General features: G+C 27.0%; 2 long non-coding RNA genes across 2 annotated transcripts; one reads left to right on the top strand and one right to left on the bottom strand.

Annotated features, from left to right (window-relative positions):
* Positions 1 to 1339: 1339 nt before the first annotated feature.
* LOC147807149 (uncharacterized) lies at positions 1340 to 4641 on the top strand. The gene is made up of 2 exons (XR_015435514.1): positions 1340 to 1515; positions 2581 to 4641. It is a non-coding gene; the product is annotated as an uncharacterized LOC147807149 (long non-coding RNA).
* Positions 4642 to 7621: 2980 nt separating this feature from the next.
* On the bottom strand, positions 7622 to 10300 carry LOC147807148 (uncharacterized). The gene is made up of 3 exons (XR_015435513.1): positions 10159 to 10300; positions 9406 to 9452; positions 7622 to 7806 (listed from the first exon to the last, which is right to left on the bottom strand). It is a non-coding gene; the product is annotated as an uncharacterized LOC147807148 (long non-coding RNA).
* Positions 10301 to 10922: the final 622 nt, after the last annotated feature.

Here is a 10922-nt window from a genome sequence, read left to right as displayed (position 1 = left end):
TATAAGACTTAGAAACATGAAATTTTGAATGTGAGTAGAAAATATGCAAAGAGTTAGAAAGAAAACAAGAAAATACAATTTGATTATTAGTTTTATTTTTTTTATAACCATCGTTGAACAACCGACTCAATTTTGAGTTTACGCCCTATCAACCAGGCTATCCCGGCCAAATTTATCAGTTTATTTTATAACAGTCATTGCACAGCCGACCCAATTTCGAGTTTGCGACTACGAGTTTCAACTCTGTGGCCATGTCATTTTGAACCCAATCCAGAAGACAAAGGAACTGCTAGATTAGAACCCAGAGGTATTTATTTGTTATGAGAATTTGGAGGACTTTGTGACCCCGACAGATTTAACATGCACCAGTCACCATTTTATACATGGGTATTCTTCTGCCGGCTGGATTCAAACTCCCATTCTCACGAACACGAGTTCAAAGCCCTATCAACCAGGCTATCCCGACCAAATTTATTAGTTTATTTTATAACAGTCATTGCACAACTGACCCAATTTCGAGTTTACGACTACTAATATTCAACTCCGTGGCCTTGTAATTTTGAACCCAATCCAGAAGACAAGGGAACTGCTAGATTAGAACCCAGAGGTATTTATTTGTTATGAGAACTTGGAGGACTTTGTGACCCCGACAGATTTAACATGCACCAGTCACCATTTTATACATGGGTATTCTTCTGCTGGCTGGATTCAAACTCCCATTCTCACGAGCACGAGTCCAACGCCCTATGAACGCGGCTATCCCTGCCAAATTTATTAGTTTATTTTATAACAGTCATTGCATAGCCGACCCAATTTCGAGTTTACGACTACTAATATTCAACTCCTTGGCTTTGTCATTTTGAACCCAATCCAGCAGTCCCTGGAGCAGGTGAGGGCCGTTATATTAATACTGTTTTTAAAAATAAAAAGAACATTTCATAAGCTGATATTATTTAATTGATGTTTATATTGAAAATATTTCTTCATTATTTCTACTTTCTTTTTAATTATTTCGAGTACATTCGTTAAATTTTAGTGCAAGAAAAAAAATTGTCATTATTTCTGTAAATTTTGGGCTTATATTTTTAAGGATTTATTAAAGGGTCTATTAAATATCAGAGAGAATAAATGTTATACGGGTTTAAAGTATCAGCTCTGCTCTTGATGGTTGGTGTATAGTGTCTAGGATGTGAAAGAGCAACAGTGCCGGGCGCACGATTCCAAACCGTAATGTTCCCAATCCTAAAGACGGGGAATATGCAACTTTTTCCCTCTTTCTCGGGAATACGTGATTCTAAGCAATGACGTCAGAATAAAATAGGTTTGTGCGCATGTACCTCTTCTGGAAAAGTCGCAGTATGTTGATATACAGCTTCGAAATGTGCGAAGCTGAAATCGCCATGCCTGAAACAACTATTTATGTCATTTTCATTAAACAAAAGAAGAGAATCTGCTAATTTCCTTGGTTGGAGTATCGACACATTAATTTAATAAAGAGTTCGTGAGTGATGCTAGGTAAGTCTAATTTTCTTAAGAGTACCGATGGTTCTTTTCGCGCCAAACTGTGAAGTTTTAACGCTTTTACTTTTGTTAGTTTTTCCTTTAAAAACCTTTCACAGATAGATACTAAGTGAAATTACGTTCAATATGTAAATAAACAGTTATGATAGGTATGTTGAATTATTAAAAATATATGTTCTTAGTAGTTATAGCTTTGGCTCCGTTACGAATATTATATTAAGTTATAGAATTTTTTATTTATATTACTTTATAAATTTTTATTGAATTTGAATTGTACTGTTATTAAGTATCCTTCCATTAACAGTCATATGCATAATTCATGTCATTGAGCAGCTCTAATGCGACGTAAATAAAGTACCTATTAATTATTAATCTCTTCTTAACAAAATATCGTGCATGACTTTAGTTTTCTGCATTATTTTTTCTAATCAGTTAATAATATAAACAATTGTATCTATTAATTTAATTTTAGTTGCATGGAGAAAATTTTTTAATAAACAATACATTTCTAGTGACAAAATATATAACATCTTACATCAGGCACATCTTAGTTTTAAAACACCTTTCAATTTCACAATGTATAGAAATAGATAATTTAATATTTGTTGTTACTATTATTTTTTGTTTTGTTGCTACAGAAGGAATTATGGTACTTATGTATTTCAGGTGCAATAAATAACAATTATAACACAAATAATTAACAGTAGTAATTATTTGTGGTGTTTAATTAAATGTGGATAATGGGAAACATAATAGAAAGATTGTGGTAATAGTGGTTTTCTGACTCCAAAGATTGATAATTAACAATATAATCCTTTTTAAAAATTGTTTCTAACAAAATATTCTTCAGTTTCCTTAGTGTCAAAAATATTTAAATTTTAATGTTATTAAAATTGTTTAAAAATCGTGATTTATCCTAAATCGGTTCCTTATAGTAAGTACCTACCTAATTAAACATAGAATTTCTAGTAAATAAAGTTTGAGTACATTTATTCGTTAAACAGATACCCCTTCCATTGAATGCTTATGGCCTCACTTTCTTTTTTTTTAAATTTTCAGCTACATTTATGCAGACAGCTTTCTATTTGATGAATGAGATGATTTTTCTACTGTAAAGAGGATTCTTATCCAGAAACTAATTTTGATATCTAAATTATGGACAGTGGCTAAGCTGAACTAAATATCACATGGCATCTTCAGTGAAATCACCAGTACAATTAAGACAATGACAAAGGCTAGTAATAGATCATCAAGCAAGGTTTTAACTGATCTTCCAAGTAACCTCCCTAGACCAGCGGCTGCTACTAACTATCATTTATCATAGGTTTCATAATATTTTACAATGCTCTACATTATTTATGGACATCTTAAGTCTTTCTTTTCTTTTTGAAAAAAAGAGCTGTGATAATAGACTGTAATTTATTATACTTAAGGATTTTCATTTCTTAATATTTTGAAATTTCTGTTACCTTTATATTTTTCAAACAATTGATTAAAATATATATATATAAAACCTGTATTCATGAAAATGTCTTTGATAAATTACATTTTTTTGTAAAATAATCTCCATGCTTAAAATATCTTAGTATTATGCATTAAAATTTTGTGAAATATTATATTTAATCATATTTTATAAAAAATAAAAAAAATGCATTGATGTCTTAATCAATTTTGTGTTAAAATAGTGGTCACATATAGTAGTAACTTAAACTAATTTCTTTGTCTGTGAAAATCATTGACTAGTTTAACAATGCTCATTCGAAATTGCTGTAAAATTTATGCAAATATTTAAAAAATTAGATGAACAGTAAAGGCATATTGAATTCAGATTGAACACTTGTTGAATTCAGTTGCATACAACAACGAGCCAGTTGCCCAGCACATTGCAGGTTCTAGTGAATTTGTTTTGTATGCATGCCTGTGCTTGATTGTATTCAGTTTTATATTATTTTAAAAACAAATCATGGATTTTATTCGTTTATTTGACATGCTGCGCTATTGATTTGAATTCTTTTTCTTAGTTGCTTGAAATTCACATAATTTGATATTCTACATAGCAAAATTTTTTCCTCGTTTTATCTGGTACATATGTTTTTTTAAAAACAAATAGGATTAATTTGTTTTGACATGCTTTAATGCATTGAAATTCACTTAATTTGATTTTAACTGTATATAGCAAATGTTTACCTCATTTTTTTATCTTGTATAATTTTTACAAACCATCCAAATCCAAAAAATATCCATTTGATTTTTCTACTATGCCTATCAGTCAGCTTACTAAAAGGCATATAATATATTAATTATTAGTCGAAGGGGAAAAATGCTATAGGGATAAAAAAATTTTTACAATTTTATTTGGCAGATCAAGTTAATTACTGCTAGTTTCTTATTTCCCTAGGTGTAGATAATTTTTTTTTTTTTTGATCTGTATGCATTATTCAAGTGTTCTATGTTTGATCTGAGTATGAGACCAGAAAAAAATTCAAGTTTTCTTAATACCCTTGATTCATAAAGTTATTGTTTTAATTGTACTATTTTTAATTATTGATTTCAATTCAATAAGTTATTGATTATTATTTCTTCAAAGCTTTGAGGTTTAAGTAAAGTTATTTCACCTGTGCATATTACAAAATGTTTAAGTTTTTTATATTGCTTATAAAATAAGAGATCTAAGATGTGCTTTGAAATCAGTCCCCATTGATAATAATTGCAATTACTAAAATATATAATAATTTATTAAATTGTTATTATTTACATAATTAATTGTTACAGTCGACAGTAGCATTATTTAAACTTCATTTACAAATTCAAATTTATTCTGTTTCAAGTATTGAATAAATTTGTTAATTTTTATTTTCTGTTCTTTATGAGGATATAAGATTTTTTCTTCAGTAATATTATTAAAATTGTATTTCCAAAATTCTGTTTTCATCTAGTTTTCAACATTTATTTTAACTGCATTTTATGGTTTAGAATATTTTATGAAAAAGTATATTTACATTGTTTAGCAATTAGCTTTTTTTATAATTCTAGTATTACATGCTTTATAATAGTTTCAAAATCCACAGTGGGTATTGAATGTTTTAGTGCTTTTGAAATAAAAATTATTTAGTTAAAAAACTAGGGTGCTTTTTTTAGATTTTTTTTGCTATACATAACAAAGTTAATACCTGTTTTTGAAATGTAACTGAAAGCTTTCTAGCATTATGTTCTTTAATATAAGAATAAAATTAAATAATTTTTAATGGGCATTTTGGCAGCTTTTTCTTGAGGGATTATAAATATTTAGTTCACTGGAATTGTTCAATTGAAGGTTATCTTTCAAGAATTGTAGTTTTTATTCTATTTAATGAATTTGTTTTAATTTATAGCTCATAATGTAAATTTCACTGTCTAAGATCGGCAAGTCCTTTTTAATAAATTTTAAACTTTGTAAGTTAGGAATTCTGCAACAATTTTTGATTAAAAATATAACTTGACTTTATTATTCAACATATTTTATTTGTGCTAATGTTTTTTTCCTCCATGACCCTATCCTTACATTTTTTGGTCCCTGGTGATCTACAAAATAACAAGTGTTAATTTTTGATTTCTGGTGGAAAAATATATAAAATGTAAGAAAGTTTAGCTGAACAAACTTTATCCTGCCTTACCGAATAGAAAATCAGTTTTCCACAGCGTTTTTTTTTCTTTTTCCGAACTCTACAAATGTGTTTTTTTTTTTTTTTACACAATCCATAATTTTTATATTCTTTTCCTCTTTTATCAATTATGCAAAAACATGAAAAGCTTTCTAAGACTTAAAAATGTAAATTGGATGCAATCAAAATTTTTTTTGTGTTTAATGAAAATAACGTTTGTTAAAAGTAAATATTATAAATAAAAAATGTTTCGATTGAGTATAGATCTTGTATTTATCCTTTTTGAAACCTTTATTTTCATGTACTGTTGCTTTCATTGCATAAGTCTTAATTTAAGACCATCAGCACTAACAGCTTTTTTTTTTCTTGTATTTATCCTTTTTGAAACCTTTATTTTCATGTACTGTTGCTTTCATTGCATAAGTCTTAATTTAAGACCATCAGCACTAACAGCTTTTTTTTTTTTAAAAAAACTTGATATCTAAAAAAAACTGTTTAATGCCATGATTGTAGAATATCCTATTTTACTGGCTTACAACTTGCATCTTCACACGCTAAGTCACACTAGTCAAATTAATATATTTAAACCTATTGTTTTCAAAATTAACTTTAATTTTTTTGTTACACTTTTTTTAAACATAAAATTTGTTCACTTAATAACTTTGTGTTAATAGTATCATATTATGGATTCACAAACTTTTGTTTCTTTCCAACTTAAATTTTAATTTAAAAAACCGTAATGTTCTATAGCCATTTCCTTTCTGATGAGATAATTAAATACATAAATTAATTTCAATCCTAACCAAAAAAATCTTAATAAATACTACAAATTCTTCTAATTACAAGGAAATATTAAATCTTTTTAAATCAATCTTTTGGTTATTTTCTGCTGATATTTGGGTAGCTCTCTGCTATAAAGTTTAAATGGTAGACTATTAGTTCCCCCCCCCCCCAGATATATGAATGAGTTATTTGTTCAAAATATATTTTGAAGATTATATTTCAGCTTAGTATAAGTTTGAAGTATTATTTGAAATAAATTTTTCATTAATAATTCAACATTATGAAATATCATTCCCTCGCTCGCAACTCTTACCAGTTACAAATGCAAAAAATTTTAATGCTTTGTCGTTCAACCTTTACCGTTTAATATTAATACCTGTAATGCTGTTACTATGAATAAAATTGGTCAAAGTTTCTGGTCTTTAAATAAGTTTCATATTGAGCAAGAAATTTGAAACTCTTATTTTATATTCCCTCACTCATAATGAATGATTCAAAATATTTCAAACCTAAGTAACTATTATTTGTATGAAAACGGTGCACATGTTCTGCAAAACCAACTCAAAAACTAATATCAGTAAATTGGGACAAGTTTTTTAGTGCATAAAAATGAAAAAGCAAATTGGAAGTTTCTATAGTGAGATACATATTATTTTAATTTATTTATGGGAAAAAAAAAACTCCAGAAGCAACTAATGCTATTCAACACTTAATGCAAGGTTACACTCTTTTGACGTCGATTACTTTATACAGATAATTTTTTTTAAAACGCACTGTTTTTTATTTCCCATTATGGTAATAGTTCTTGAGACGCCTTTAAAAACATAAGAATCAATTACAAGTTAAAAAAGATATTCATAAGCAATTTTATTTTAAATTACTAAACCTAATTAAACTACTAATTACTTCCTAAAACAATAATTTTCACACTTAAGAAATCTCTGACATAAATCTTTATCGATGTTATCTTATCACTATTTGAAAATAGCGTATATGTACTGAGATTTACTAGTTTCAATCACAAATCTTCAGTGTTAATAGTGTAAGATTATTAATTTTGCGCAACCAAACCTATCATTTTTATTTATTGTAATACAGCTGTATTATCTCATGTGTATAATTAAGAGAAAAAGTTTTTTAACTAAATTACTCCAGACTAGGTTAAGCTGCAATATCCATATGCCTACATTAATATATATGAAAATTAAACCTTTCCATTTTGAATATCAAACCTAAACAATTTGTTTATTTCTGTTCACGTACTTATTAAATGAGGGAGCATTAAAGTTCCCATTCTTGCAGTCCTTGTGCTGAAATATTTAAGAAATTATTTTACTTTTTTAATCATTTATTTTATTAATGTTTTTTATTTTATTGTTTACTTTAACATGTGTTAATTTATTTTTTATAAGTTTATTTCAATGTTAAATCAATTCATTAATTAAATATTTGAGAAATGTCTCAAGATTCTATTTCTTATATGCTTATTTGAATGTTTACTAAATTCAGTTTAACTTAAAAAACTATTGAGAAAGAAAAAAAGGTTGCAAGAAAAAAAAATCAGATTTTTTACTCATATTTATGAATACAAATGTAATTGTTAGTTGCAGCAATTGGTAAAATACCATAAATAAATAAATGTAGGGTTTATTTAAGAATTAAAATAAAATGAGAAATCAATTAAATAAATTTTTATTTCTAAAAGCATTTGCAAAACATTTTTAGCACAACATGGTATAAAAGACAGATATAAAAACCCTCTATAATATATACCTAGAACAAAATAACTTTGTCTCTGCTGTATAATAGAAGAAAGTTCCAAAGAAAATCTCAGACTCTACACAACACTTTTTCCAAGAATCTGAAACAAAAATAGTGCACTAACTTAAATTACAGTACATTTTAAAAATAAAATCACTTTGAAAACATCATAGCAACTGAATTTTTGATGAAAATTTTTCTACAAATTATGTATTAGATAAAACTATAGTTGGGGTTACGACAAAACCTTAAGTCAGAAGGTTAGCTTACTATCTAGGCTTTTTCAATAATAAAAAGTAAATTAAATCAACAGAAAACTTGCCCAGGAATAAAAAAAGTTTTTCAGAAATATTCTAAATATATATATGTATATACAAAGGAATTAATATAAGGAACGATTTAGAGATAGATATTTCAGATTTTAGTCTTCCATTTATGTGCATTATAAAATTACGGAAATGAAGCTTCAGAAAATGTAAAGCCTGTTTTAAATTATAGATAAACGCACAAATAAAGGGAATTCCTAAAAGCATGTCAAATCATTCCTTGGAATGTAAAAGCATATTAAATATTCACAGCACAAGATAATTCTACTATATTTTACAATAAATTAATTCGCTGCAATATCCTTTAATTAAAAAAAAACAACAACATCAGTTTGTATCTTAATTATACTTTTTGCATTTGATTATATGAAAAAAACTTTTAACACACATTTCCTAAGTACAGATTACATAATTTAATGATTTTATTGGGTATACATAATTGTTTATTAGAATTAATAAATTAAAAGTAGACAAATTATTACAACAACAAACAAACAATTACAATGTGCATGCACATTTCATTAATATATGTTAATACATATAATATTATCTTCCATCTTCACTACAAAATCATCTTTACTAGTTTATTTGTATCATAATCTGTTAACAAAATTTAGAGTACTGAAATATTTTTTACTTATACATTCTTATGGGAATATGTATAGTTTCTGATTTATATTTATTAGAGAAATAGTAAATTTTAAAGCACAACTTAATTTCATAATAATAAAAAAATATTTGAAACTTAATTCTAATGTATAAAATTTGCAAACTTCTCCCTGTAGGTTTAAGCTATATCTCCTTGATAAACTCTGGATAGTATTGAAATCAACAGATATAGAACCGTCCGAAAAATCAGAGGTCTAAATACTGAAATATCAGATATCTGAAAATACTTATTGGTTGCCAAGACCATGGAACCAAGTTATAAGCTACAATAATACACCTAGATGAAAAAAATAAATATCTAGGTCATAATAATAACAATACATCCAGTAGTATACTGAAATCAATAACAATAACACAAAAAATTAAAATGATAACATTATGACTAAAACAATGATAAGTATCTTAAAAGGTGAAAAATATCATTCGGTACCAAAGATATTGACAGATGTTAAAATAACATAAATTATTAAGGTTGGAAAGCCTAGAAATTTATGATTAAATATTATATTATATATCATAAAAAAATTTTACTTTAAAGAAATCATTAGGCATGTTAATTTAAACTAAATGAAAACTATTTAAGTAAAAAAAATATCTGAATGACAAACTTTTAATAATAAATTCTGATATTTTATAACTTGAGGGATAAGCAATAATCATTTTAAATATTAATGAAAAAAAACTTTAATTATTTATTTAATTACCTCTTATGACTAAAACCAACCATTGCTCCTTCCATCTCCACCTGCATCTGAAAGGTAAACAAAACAAAAAAAAAAAGGATTTAATGCTCATTATTGCACGCTAAATAATAATAATGCTCTTTTAAATATATATATTTTATTATAATAAACATTCTATTCTGATTATTAATAATAAAACAGTCTTCTGTTTAAATAACATAGTTCTGAACCAAAACAACTGGTTTTATCAGTTGCTGCTGAAGTAATTTTTTTGTTTTTATAACAAAACTCCCATATATATCAAAATTAATGACGTGAACAAAATTTATAAGAGCAATTTAAATTTTAATATATATAATTATTCATGTAGCCTACATTGGTGCTATATCTACAGTAACTTCTCTTCCTGTTAGTAGTTTTATCTCTTTTCTAAAGCATATAAACTTAAATTTAACAATTTGCACATGGATGTGCACAACAAAATTAAGCTATCTAAAAATTTACATATTGCAATTTAAAACTTTACGTTTTGGGGACATAACAGAAAAACGTAACAGCACAGCATTATTCAAACCTTTGAATACTGCATTACAGACACGTGTAACATTTAAGCAATGAATGCAGGGAAAAACTAATGGCACACACACTATAGCAATATATATGGGGTATTAGATAAACAGTCAAACAAAACAATTAATTAAAACAGAAAATATATTAGAAATTTATTAGTTGTAATCACAAACAAAAGTTTAATGAAAATGATAAATTACTTACTTCACTGCATTATTAATTCACAGTTTCGCGTTCTCCAGTTTCAACGGAAAATAACAAATAATAATGGTTGTAAAGCTTTGCAGATTCCCGCCACAGCACAGCGTCACAAGACAGACTAGTGTCTCAATGTAGAGTCGAGTGGAAAATGGCTCTCTATGGAAATCCTATGTTAAGAGCTTACGCATGCGCCGTGTAAGGTTTTTTGGCGACAAAAGCTTGGCGTCAAAATTTGGAGTTGAAATCTTGGCAGGCCATGCGAGTTGAAGTTGAAGTTTTTGATTTGTGGATTTAAGGAACTAAGCTTGTAACCTTTAAGCTATTTTTAATCAAATACTCTCGAACCCTTTCAATTATTTATTAATAAAGTTAAGCTACTTGCAGTGAAGTGAATGCAATGAAATAGTTTGATCCGTTCTGTGTAACTTGTTGCACGTTTCAAATTTAATTTAATTATTTTTAAAATTGTTAATTATTTAATTTTTTCAAATTGTGAAATGAAATTTTAGATGTGAATGAAAATGTATCTGTACAGATGCATGTGCATAAATTGAGGGAAAAAGGACAAGTGCTTATTTACAAGCCAAAAGAAGAACAGCTTTCCAGTTATCCTTGTTTGAAAAAAGATTTTACCTTGGGATGATGAACTCTGCTCAGTTGAAAATATTACAAATGTATGGAAATGACATAGTCATGATTGATTCGACTCATGGAACTAACCAGCAAGGATACTTATTAACTACTATTTTGGTGAAGGGTTTCCTGTT

This window comes from Parasteatoda tepidariorum, chromosome 7 (assembly GCF_982258835.1).
Source record: "Parasteatoda tepidariorum strain Cologne lab strain chromosome 7, Ptep-v5.0, whole genome shotgun sequence".
Classification (NCBI taxonomy): domain Eukaryota; kingdom Metazoa; phylum Arthropoda; class Arachnida; order Araneae; family Theridiidae; genus Parasteatoda; species Parasteatoda tepidariorum.
This window is presented reverse-complemented; position numbering and strand designations above follow the sequence as displayed.